The 11,674-nt window shown below is 40.4% G+C and overlaps 1 protein-coding gene across 1 annotated transcript in view; it reads left to right on the top strand.

The window, feature by feature from the left end:
• The first annotated feature begins 833 nt into the window (after nucleotides 1-833).
• Nucleotides 834-11,674, top strand: part of frmd6 (FERM domain containing 6) — a 29,671-nt gene continuing 18,830 nt past the window's right edge. The window contains exon 1 of the mRNA XM_055037998.1: nucleotides 834-974. The gene's annotated coding sequence lies outside the window, so the exon portion shown is untranslated. The remainder of the gene's footprint in view (nucleotides 975-11,674) is intronic.

Below are 11,674 nucleotides of genomic sequence, written 5' to 3'. Positions count from 1 at the left end.
CACTATGGTTTCACTCATCAGAATGTAATGTTTGTTCAGCTGTGGACTGCATGGTGTTTTGTGTATAGCTGTGTAATTTTGCGTATTTTTATTCTTCTTCTGTGAAGCACCTTTCTGCTGAAATGTGCTATAAAATAACTGGATTGACTGATCTGAAGTGTAGGACTCAACATCACTAGCAGTCATTTAATTAACTAAACACTAATATGTTGGGAGAAAAGGGGCTCAACTCAGTTCAGTCACCTTTTCCATTTTAAAGAACTCTCAGAATGATTCAGTCGAGTTGTTAAATGATTCAGTTTTATTATTATTCTATAAGTAATGCGTGTTTATAACCCCTGTGTCGCTCTGTCTGGTGAAAGGCAGACAGCCAGCGGACTCATTTGGCTCCATGGCGTAAAAATAAAGCGTCCTACATTTTTAAAACCGTTCTCGGAGCTCTGTTAATACACGCAGTCATCGCTGTCACCGCTTCTTCCCGACCAACACTTCCAAATTTACTGCAGCGGGGCTCCAGCCCTGCACAGTTGGGAGGAACGGAATGAGAGGCAGCCGTGGGAGATACCAAGTCGGGATGCTCTCAGAGGGGGGAGTCCCGCCGAAACAGAGGCGATATTCGACGTTTGGGATGTAAGTTAGATTCTAACTACACTACTGAAGATATTTTTAGTTCATTAGGAGCTTCGGGTGATGTAAGATGTAGCTGCAATGTTAGCTCGAAGCGAACAGAGAGCGTCCATCTTCCCCCCGGCTCCCCCCTTTCTTCCCGCTCCCTCTCACCGCACATGTATTCCTATGCAGGGCGGCTGGCCGGGACACAGCGGCTACAGCGGAGGCGGAGGAACCGCGACGCTTTCCCCCCCGAACTGCCAGCAGACTTTTTCAAACTGGGATTTCACCCCGTTTTTCGCTTTCAAGAGAAAGGGTTTGGATATACCATTTTGAGAGGAATAACCCGTCTTTGCCGTGTAAAGGTGGGTTTTGTCTGGCTTTCTTCAGACTTTTAAGCGTTTATCCGTCTTTATGAGTTCAGACTTTAACTGCCGCAGCAGACTTTTTCTTTTTCTTGCTTTTGACGCCCTGCTATCCTCTGTGCGTTTTAAAGTTACTAAACGCACTCTCTCAGAATACTAACCATATTCACTTCAGATATACTTAAGCTTATTAAACATGCCGTGGGCATTTTTTCTGTCAGTTTTATCATTTCTATCCGATGACAAAACCTTCCCTTCCAGAAGGAGGCTTCACCTCTGGTGACATCACTTAAGGCAGTTTTGGCTATACCCATTGATTTTTTTTTTTTCTTATTGGCTCTTCCAGTCCACACAAGAGGAAAGCAAAGCAAGCGAAAAATAAAACACGTATGAGCTCCGACAGTATGCCATGACACAGTAGATAGTGCAAAAAAAATATTTTAAGATGATCAAAACCCCCCCCCAAAAAAACAAATCCATCTAATTTTAGTGGAATTAATTAATTTCATTCATTCTCGTTTTCATCAGGGCTTGGGTTGGTCATTGGTGGGGCTCTGACCGAGAATGTTGAATGTCTTGCAGCTCAAAAGTTTCCTGAATCTGCCCTTAAAAATGTGACAAAACTCACTCGCCTGCCACAGTGTTTACTAATTCAGTTCCTGTGCCTCCTGTGATGTCATCGACCCCAATACAAGACAGACACAGCAGAATCAGTCTTTTTTTCTTTCTTTCCCATACAGTATTTTTAAATAAACTTTGCATTTGGAAAAACTCTACAGTAGAAGCCGGGACTTTGTTTATTGTCAGCAGACAGAAAACATGGAAGTGGATGGCATCTTTAATATTGTCTGCTAATTTGGACGTTACAAGATTTGGTGAGGAAAAATCCAGACATTTTTTTGTTGTTGCTTACTGGCAGCGATGCTGGTTGGATATGTTGTTGTCCACTCACTTTGAACGTAATGTTTCAATGTTATGGGACGGAGCATCCAAAGTAGGTTGACTGGTCCAAAATATTTGCTTTAGCTCAAGCTTCCACTCTTCTGGAATTAAAGTTATCCATAAAACAACTCAGCATCCTCCGTAGGGTGTGAATATGTCACTTAGTTAGTCCCTTGATCCATCTTTATTATACAGTGAAGGGAAGTTGTCTCATAGGGGTTTACACATGTGTAATTACACACACTCAGATGTAGTTTTCAGAGCTCAGAAAGAATGAAGACGTTAGCTTCGTGTAGTTATTATGATCCAACAAACTCTAGTTTGTTAGTTTTAGTGGTAATTAGATTTCTTCACTCGGGATTGTTAAAAATGCCCCCCTCCCCACCCCACACACACACACACACACACACACACCCTCCACTTCTGTTTAATATTAGACCAGAAAGCAGTGCAGAGCAAACAGGCTTGTTTTCTCCTTCTTGGTCTGCAGTTTATTTAAAGCTGTAAACACGGTTCGGGTTCATCAAGTCTGGTATGCATTGTTTCGAGTTAGACATCAGAGCGTGTGTTGGCTCGAGGCCTTTTACCACGACAGTCAAACTCGTATCCTCTGGCTGGTTGTTTTAGCTCACTTTGTCGTTTGCCAAGACACTGATGACACTAACACTATTACACAACGCACAAATGGCGTGTGAAAAAATAAATGCAACTGTTTGCCGTGTTTCTCAAACAGGTTTGTTATTATTTTTGGCTTGTACATTCATCGTTCAATCCGGGGATTCCCCCACTAGTTAGGTCTGGAAGCACATCCAGTTCGCTTTATGGGCAGGTTAATCACCCACTTTTGACCCGCTGACGTTCTACAAACGAGTCATCCAAGAGAGGGAAGAAAAAACAAGTTGCTCTCTCGGCTCCGTTCGTTTTTGTTTGATGAAAACGACTAATTTGGAAGGGAAGTGATGGAGCAGGTGTCGTCTGCGCAGGAAGAACCGGGCTTTAGCAGGAAACACTAAGGAAGTGTGTGTGAACAAAAAAAAACAAAAACTCCTGGTGTGCGTGGATGTGTGTGTCCTGAGTCATTCAGATGAGTCCGTTGGAATGTCAGTGGGATGGTCCATAATTACACAAGGCAGACCCTCTCTCTGCCATCCTCGTTAAAGTTCTCGGGAGTCTTTGCATCATCGTTTTTGCAACTTCTGGATGCGATCTCTGCTTTTCTGAATCGAATGTAACATTTGTAACATTACTTTGAACATTTTACCAGGGAATACAACATGTGCACCTGAAATACTAACAAGACAAAACATACAATGTCAGTGTCACGTTTTATCTTCTACACACAAACCAGAATTAGATGATGATTAGAATGTTGAGGCTGATCTGATTCCTCCGATTTAAAACTGAAAAATGACAACAATTCCTGCTGTTGCATAAATGTATAATTAAATATAATACTTTCTAAAAACTACATCTTATTTCCATTTATTTTGGTTCTGATCCCATTTCATTGGCTTGATGATCCTTGGTCTTGACCCTGAATAAAGCAGCAATTATCATAGTCGACTTCCTGTGGTTAGCTATGAGTCGTGTAATCGCGTTTCTTAAGTCGTTTAGACTTTGAGTAAATGATGGAAAATGGCTTTAAATCAGTGGACACAAAGCTGTCACGAATGTCTCGTGGTAGGCAACTTTGTTTCATCGACAGTAAGTCGGGTACCAAACAACCAAATCTTCAAAGTTACAGGCAGAAAGAGGAAATTATCAATACAAATTAGAAGAGGAGCATCCTAAATCGTCTAGATCGAAAAGAAGTACTTTTTGACTTTATCTCTTTGTGTTCCTTTAGCTTCATTGCTGGGAGATTAGATGAAGGACGGACTGTATTTGGAGTGTCAAGACAAACTGACCGATTAAATAAAAAACAAGAAAGAAGGCGACAGCTCCATTGGAAAGAACAAGATTACAGTTTGTACCAAAGTACGAGAAACACTATCTGTTATTATTCGACTGCTCGTCTTATCTTCCCCAGGTCTAGAGTGTGAGGGTTTCGGCACATTGTCTTGGTGTAAGCTATCTGGGCTCGGTCCTTTAGTATTCACACCTTGTAGGTCAGTAAGGTTTATGACCAAGGAATCATATAAACGCTCCATCCTTAATGTGTTTTGACTATCTTTACGGCCGCTTAGGCTCTGAGCGTGCAAACCTTGGAGCTGGATGTCCTTACGTTTACTGCAGAGATGCTAAACTGTGGCTCCTCGCATCACTGCCGCAGGTTTCACCAAGGAGACGAAGGGGGGAAATTGGGTCGGCTCTTCCTGCATTTGTCTTCTTCTGTCCTTGTTTTTTCCCGTCTTGCTTGTTGGGCAACTTGAAGTGTTTTCAAGGAAGTGGACCAAAGGGACTCAACCTGCAGGCGTTCTCTTGAGGATGTTATCAGCTAGTTTCACATGCTTCTCACTGCAGCTCATAGGGTTTCCTTCAGGATATTTTGTTTGCTTCAGCAGGATTGGTTGCAGGGTTATGTGTTCCTGAGAGACGCTTCCACATGTAGGTCAAACGCCGGACACCGAGTTGGCATTGCCTTTTACGTTTCTTTCTTCTTTTTTTTTTAGTCGGGGTAATCTACATATTCGATTCAACGCTGGATTATTTCAGATGTGCGTGGATGTCCTCCTTCCCAATTTTTACAACTGTTTCGCAAACTTCCTGTCACTCCTCAGGTGTGACGGCTTTGCAACAAAGGGAGACAAAAGCTGCCGACAGGAAACAGATTAGATCACCTGCTCCAACTGTGTTTTTTATCTGGCCGCAACAGAAAGTTTTCAACTAAATCTCAAAAAAAAAAAAAAAATAGAGACACTGTTTGGCTGAGGTTTGCTGTAATTGCTGCTCTTTTTTTTCCCTCCTTACCCCCGTGTTTGAGGGCGCTCGCACTATTTCTAGCATACGTAATGGCTGGGTTGATGTTTCTGTGGTGCGTTGCACTGCGACTGCTAGTTTTGTGAGGTTACTCATGCTGAGTCCAAGCCTGAATGCTGGGCGGGGAGGGAAGGGAGCGACTGCTGACTCTGTTCAAACATGTCTGGCAGCACTGGCAGCTTTAGGTATGCCTGTCTGCGTGTGTGTGTGTGTGTGTGTGTGTGTGTGTGTGTGTGTGTGTGTGTGTGTGTGTGTGTGTGTGTGTGTGTGTGTCTTAGTATTTGCTCTGAGCCACATGGATGCCAGATGCTGTACTTGTTAAGTCATTTTTCCGATGTGAGCTGAAGTCGGGACTTCTCGGAGAACTTGCTTCTTCAAACTTCAGGTACCTTTTATTCTCTGCTATAGAAGAAAAGCGTTTAGTTGTTGCGTATGTGGCCGTTTGTCCAAATGTCATTCAAAGTGCTGGAGATGTAAAGGCTGATTATCTTAAAGGGGAACTTTCCTTGCGCTCGTCTCAATCATTGCTTCGAAAAACAAGTTTTTAAAGCCGGATTTACCTCGGTGGTTGCAATTCAAGCGCGGTGACGGTGCTGAAGAGCAGTTATAACATGTGACTAACTTTGGTGGTTATTTTTTGCTGTTTCCTTATTTACATATTTCCACCTCACAAATGATGCCAATGATATTGAATGAGAGATGTTACATCGCCCAGCTGCTTGGAGGGTTTGTTTAGTTTTTGTTATAGTGGAAAACATGAACAATTCAAAATTGACAGGAAGTTTGAAGATATGACTAGATATTTATGCTGTTGTTGGACGACATTATTGACTTAAATACTTGAAAAAGACAAACAAAAAATACAGTTAAGATAAATATTAAATATTTTGCCCTAAAGTTAAGTAATCAACTGTTGGATCTTAAAACTAGCTATTTAATTCAAATCTAAAATAACTAACCTAAAATGAAACCAGGAAGAGTATTTCTATGCTTAACTAGATAAGCATAGAAAAATTCAACTATATATTGCATTACGTCCTTTTTTTGTTTCCCTGTTGATGGTGTTTCGATTTGCCAAGTGGTTGCTGGTTATCCAAGCCAGTATGTAGAAGGAATATTCTGATGAGACGTCTGACGGATATTCTGGACGAAAAAGACCCGTCTGGGATCAGCCGGTGGTATCAGAACATGAGCCGTTGTGTTGAGGTGTGAACGGACACGCCGCACATTATTCTTTGCCCACAGAGATATGTGCGCTCACATCAGTCTCACCGGCGCTCAGAATGTCATTATGCAAAAAGATTGCTCTAGCATTCATGAAAAGTAGCACAACTGGAAACCCTGAGTAGAGAATGTGATCGTTTTTGATCAGCTCTTTGAGCTCATTCCACAGATAGACATGAGAACAGCATTAAAGATAGTCTTTCTTAAAGATAGTCTTTCTTAACTTCCTGCCATAAAAAGTACTCATTCATTTGGATTAGATGCTGAGATAGTGTCACATTTTATTTGCCATAAAACAAGGTTTTACTATTATAAAATACAGGAAAAAAAAAACATGCTGTTAATATTTTTAAATTGTCTTTGCCGACATATATTAGCAGCCAGCAAGATTAGCGTGGCTTGCATTAACAAAACAACAGCCGTGATTGTGCGCATTCTCCAGAATGCAGCTCTGACATTTCCAAAAGATGGCCAGCATTTCACAGTGACGCGTTGAAAGCTCAGAATAATAAAACAGATCAACAATGTGGTGTTCTTTTGCTCTCCCTCGCTCCTTCACTGTCTGAGCGAACCACAGCTGTCTCTCAACATCTCACAGAAACATGCGGCTTCCTCTTAAACGGCTTCTTATGTCTCTGGTCCTTCCAAATTTATTTTAAACACCTCACCAATGCTGGCGTTTGTTAACATTGAGTCTTCTTTCCCACAGTAGCAACTTCCACACTGAGGACAGATTATCTGTGAATCCTTAAAAACACCTAAATTCACGAATCTAAAACCAAGGCCTTAAAATTCATTAAAAAAAATAAGTTGGCCTTAAATACATTTATTACAAGTCTTAAGTTTTGTCGTAGCAGGACTATTTCATCTCAAATTCTTTGTATTTTATTTTTTTGTGGGATTTTTTTGTTTGGCAAAGGTTTGAGTTGTGCACAGAAATCTTCCTCTGAGACTCAAGTCGGTTGAGGCTGTTGGTAACGGCAGCTAATATATCCGTGCTGGCTAACTAGCAAGTGCAGAAAAGCTAGCACATTTCTGTAGCAATAAAGAGCTTAGATTTCATTCAATACGATCATATAAATATCCTTAAAAAGTCTGTAATTTAAGCTGGCGAGACCTGCAGAAACCCTGAAGGAGTGTTGCTAATACCTGCTGTGGATCGTTTCTTGATGACAATCTGTTTCTCCTTTCTGGTTAACGCGTCGCCAGTTATGTCCAACGAAGAGCTAACATGAAAAGTATCCAGTATAATATTTCAGTTTGCAACAGTAGAAATATTAGGGGGTGCTACACTTTATTCAAATTTATCTTCCAAAGTACACTCTGAAGTTAAAATGTCTCTCTCTGAACAGTTTAAGTCCTTCTTCCTGGGGCTAATAAAGGATGTGTAAAGTCAACCAGTATTAGCAGACACATATTTCAAGGATGGCAGTTGCCAATCTGATTGTTTAAATCCATAACAAATTTTAATTTAGTACCTAGAAGAATTAGAAGGATTATTTCTATGGGGAATTACTTCTCCCCTAAAGACTAAATCCTGAAACAGCATTCTCATGAAGCCACCCAGGATTATTTCTGTGCTTTTCTAAAGACATCATACCTCAGTCTCCCAGTAATCTCCTGTTTACAGGCCTGAGCTTCAGCAGCTTCTAAGCGTGATAAGTAATCAAGGGAGACACCCGAGCGATCAACCATCGCGTTGTTGATTTGGAATCTGGAAACATGTAGATTCTGTCAGCGTTGTGGAGGATCTCTTTGATTGCCTTCCTTGATAAGTCTTTTTTTCTTTTCTTTCTTGAACAAGAAAAAAAGAAAATTATGTCAGTGTAAAACTATATAGTAGATTATTCTTTGGGAAAGCGATCAGAAGTGTCTTAAACAAGCTGCGTTTTCCTAAACTTAGCCTTAAAACACTGTCTGCTGTTACAGACTTCTTTACGCATGCAGCTGTGAGAGGCAAAAGCCACGATTGAGGTTAGTTTATCAAGTGCAGCACACCGTGTTTTCAGGACAGGACATGAAAGAAAGGAAGCAGTGCTGCTAGCGGAAAGCCAGGTTGTGACCAATGTGATTTCAACTAGTTGTCATCTCAGCAACATTTGTCAGGAGCTGATTTATTGGTCTCTTTGCAGGGAATTAAAGATGAAAAAGAACCAGCATCCACATGCATTTAGAGGCTGGTGCTTATTTATAAAATGATGCCGTCTCCACAGAAACCCCATTTTGACATAGGCATATATATATAGCAGTACATGCAGCTTAAATTGCTTTAGATAGTGATGCACCTTGGCCGTTTTATGGATGTGAAATACTGTAAATTTTTGTGAACAATTTTCAATCTCTAATCGGCTATTTCAGCTTTCTCTTCGAAAAATGTAATACAATTTGGGCTGGGACTTAAATGCTTTAATTTTCAGGACAGGGCATGAAAATTAATTATGAAGATTTTAACAAAATCAAGCACTTTTTTTTTTTTTGTGTTATCCTTTCGTCCAAAGCCGGAGCCTTTGTGTTTCAGGTACACCCGTAAATCTGATGCTGATAAACAATGGTGATGGACGACAAAGCCATCACTTTTTTCCCACTGGAGGTTGGCCCGTCCGATAATTTAGCAACAAAAGCAGCAAAGTAAAATGCAATTCATTTTGATTAATTAATCACAGACCTTGTAACTGAACATTTTAACTGAATCCTACCACTAAATAAAACATTTTTCAGAACAGATTGAAGAGTTTACCGACATTTTAAAAGAAGACAAAATGATTGCAAAGTTGACTGCATAAGTTTTTTGTATTAGCAATTAAAATGACTAGCATTGCTTAGCAACAGTTTCTGGTATATACTCACTCCCTAGACCTTTACCTTTATTTTGAGAGCTACATCTGCTGCACTTCATTCATCCTTCCTGGTGTCTATTACAAGTTTTGTTCTCTCTCTCGCAGCCCGAATGTCTGGAAATGTCCAGAAATTGACTTTTTCTGCTTTTTACCTTTATGTGTTTCTTAATTTAAACACCTCAGTGGCGTTTAAAATATCGCCAAAGACTGAACTGTAAATCTTCTTACAGACAGTAGCAACTTCTACACCAAAGAGTGTTGTTGCTACCGCCACCTTGTCACATTTTGTCACATTGGCAGACAGCTGAGTCTTTAGTCGGATGAATTTTTTTCAAATTTCTGACCAATCAAGCTGAAAACCTTCCTACTCAGCGCAGCAGTCAGTTTCTCTGAAAAATAGACTACAACTTTCCAAATGAAGGCCTCCACCGTTGCCAATCAGAAACAATTGCCAAGTATAGAAGTATTTACATTTTTTGATCAAACGAATGACCACTTAAACTAAGTAATGAAAAAGACTTTAATTTTTCTTTCCTCTTCCAGTGAGGGTTGAGTTTTCGTTTGAGGATTAGTGCTCACATGTGCCGTTCCATGTTTCAGGGTTTTGTCAAAGGTGGAGGGCACATGGAGGTAGTGTCTGTGTGGTGGGTCGTGCACATGAGGAATCAAAGGCCGCCATTGTGGGAATGAGAAGCAGATGTTAGCGAGGAATTCTCCTGACTGCAGCAGTTTTTCCTTTTTCATGCCTGAGCTCTGGACGCTTCCCAGCTCAAATCTCCCACCCTCCCGCCTTCTCGCTCGTCACTGTGCGGATCCAGCCTCTTCTCTTTCTGTTTTCTTTGCTTTGATGAACACTGTACCTGACGGGTTTGTTAAGTCGATGTGATTATACGGTGGCTCCTCTCTGAGCAGCTGAGGTTTCCTTTTGCCTTCCTGTGCCTCTCTTTCTCTCTGACTCTGTAAGCGTAACTGAATCAAAAAGAGAAAGATGCAGCAGTGACACAGGTCCACTGTATTCCCCAGTGCCTGATTCAGGTGGCAAGATTTCAAAATTATCGGGCAGTTTTCAGAACCTGATAGGCCAGAGGTCAGACGGGAAATCTCGCAAAATCTCTTGGGACGAAATGTGAGTTCAGAGTGAACAAATATGGCCGCCTCGGAAGAAGAAACAATTGTGATGGTGTTTAACAGAGAAAAAAAAACTGCAGGGATGTACTAACAAACTTTTTTTGCATTTCTGATACAGATATCTTAAGTTTAGCATCGGCCGATACTAATGCGATACAGAAAAACATCGCTGAATTGCCTTATAAGATTTATTTTGTTAAACACAGACTCAGATGTACTGGATTACAAATTTATTTTATAACTCTGCATCTGGCTTGTGAAGCTGTTGGTTTAAGGGGCGATTAAATAAACCAATACCTTCACAAGGTTGGCTTTAAAGGTATATAACGACGACCCAAGTTTAATTTGTTTATTGGATTAATTCGTTAGATCAGAATATTGTCACTGATACTGGATCTAGAATTTATTTAAATATTGTGACCGATACAGATATTAACTTCTGATCATTGTATCTCTCTTCTCTGGACTGTCTGGTGCGCCGGTGCAGTTGTTTTGTGATGGAAAGTGAGGCGTTTTCTTCACCTCATTTCTGATTGGCTTCACATTCCGCAAGCTGCCTTCTCATTCGCCGTCGGGACAACACCACACAAGTTACGATATCGGGCCAAAACCATCCAACATCTTGAATATCCCTGACATTAGATCAGAGCTGTCCTTGCCTGAGGAACTAGGCATAAGTGTGCTCAGGTTAAGCTTTGCAGTCGCGAGGGTGATTTGGACTTGTACATCACTTCACATCACATCGTACATCATTCACTTCACTGTAGTGAAAGAGCTTAATTTGATTATTCAGCATTTTCTCCTCTAAACAGCCTGAAACAAAGTCGACCTTGTCATTTAGTTTTAAAGTCATTATACTAGAAATGTTAAATGTGTTGACTATTTTTGACTTCTCCTGCCCTTTAAACCCATTAGTGATGTTTATGTACAGTTATCTTTGGATTACCACTGACTCTATTAGCTTTTTTCCTTTCATGATACATTGATGTGATAAATCAGCACTTTTATCGTGTCTGTGAAGTCCAGGGCACAGATGATAATTCAAGTGTGACACTTGACTCGGGACACAATTAGGTCACAAAATAATTTAAGTTACTTTGACCCGTGGTCTTAGAGTCTCTTTCATAGAGTATCGGAGGCAGAAGAGATGCTGTATATCGAGTCCAGGGACCTGATCTGGACTTAGTGTAAAAGACTTTATGACCGATTTGGACTTAGACTGAAGGACTTGAAGTTTGACTTGGAGTCGGTAAAAACAATCTTGAACCTCTCCGGTCCAGATTCAGTTTTCAGAATCCTGCCATTGTTTCCAAATGCAGAATGTTCCAATACAACTTTCTGATGAACATCATCCACACTGAAGAGTGTTGTTTTTAGCACAGTGATGCTTGGGTACTTTGCATTTACTAAGATGTTGACCAGAATCGGGAGATTTACAATTCATTGAGTTTAAAATCCCAAAATATATGTTGACTGTAAAAAAAAATTAAAAATTAAATTGCCGCTTTATAGGAAAAATGAATTGCTTACAGTAATCAATTTATTTCTACTATGGCTGTAAGGAGTGATTATTTTACTAATCGATTAATCTATTGAATATTCTGATGATTAATCAGACAAAAAATGGCACAATCTGCAGATTTTTTATTT

This window comes from Poeciliopsis prolifica, unplaced genomic scaffold (genome assembly GCF_027474105.1).
Source record: "Poeciliopsis prolifica strain line A6 unplaced genomic scaffold, Auburn_PproV2 SCAFFOLD013, whole genome shotgun sequence".
NCBI classification, from domain to species: Eukaryota; Metazoa; Chordata; class Actinopteri; order Cyprinodontiformes; family Poeciliidae; genus Poeciliopsis; species Poeciliopsis prolifica.
This window is presented reverse-complemented; position numbering and strand designations above follow the sequence as displayed.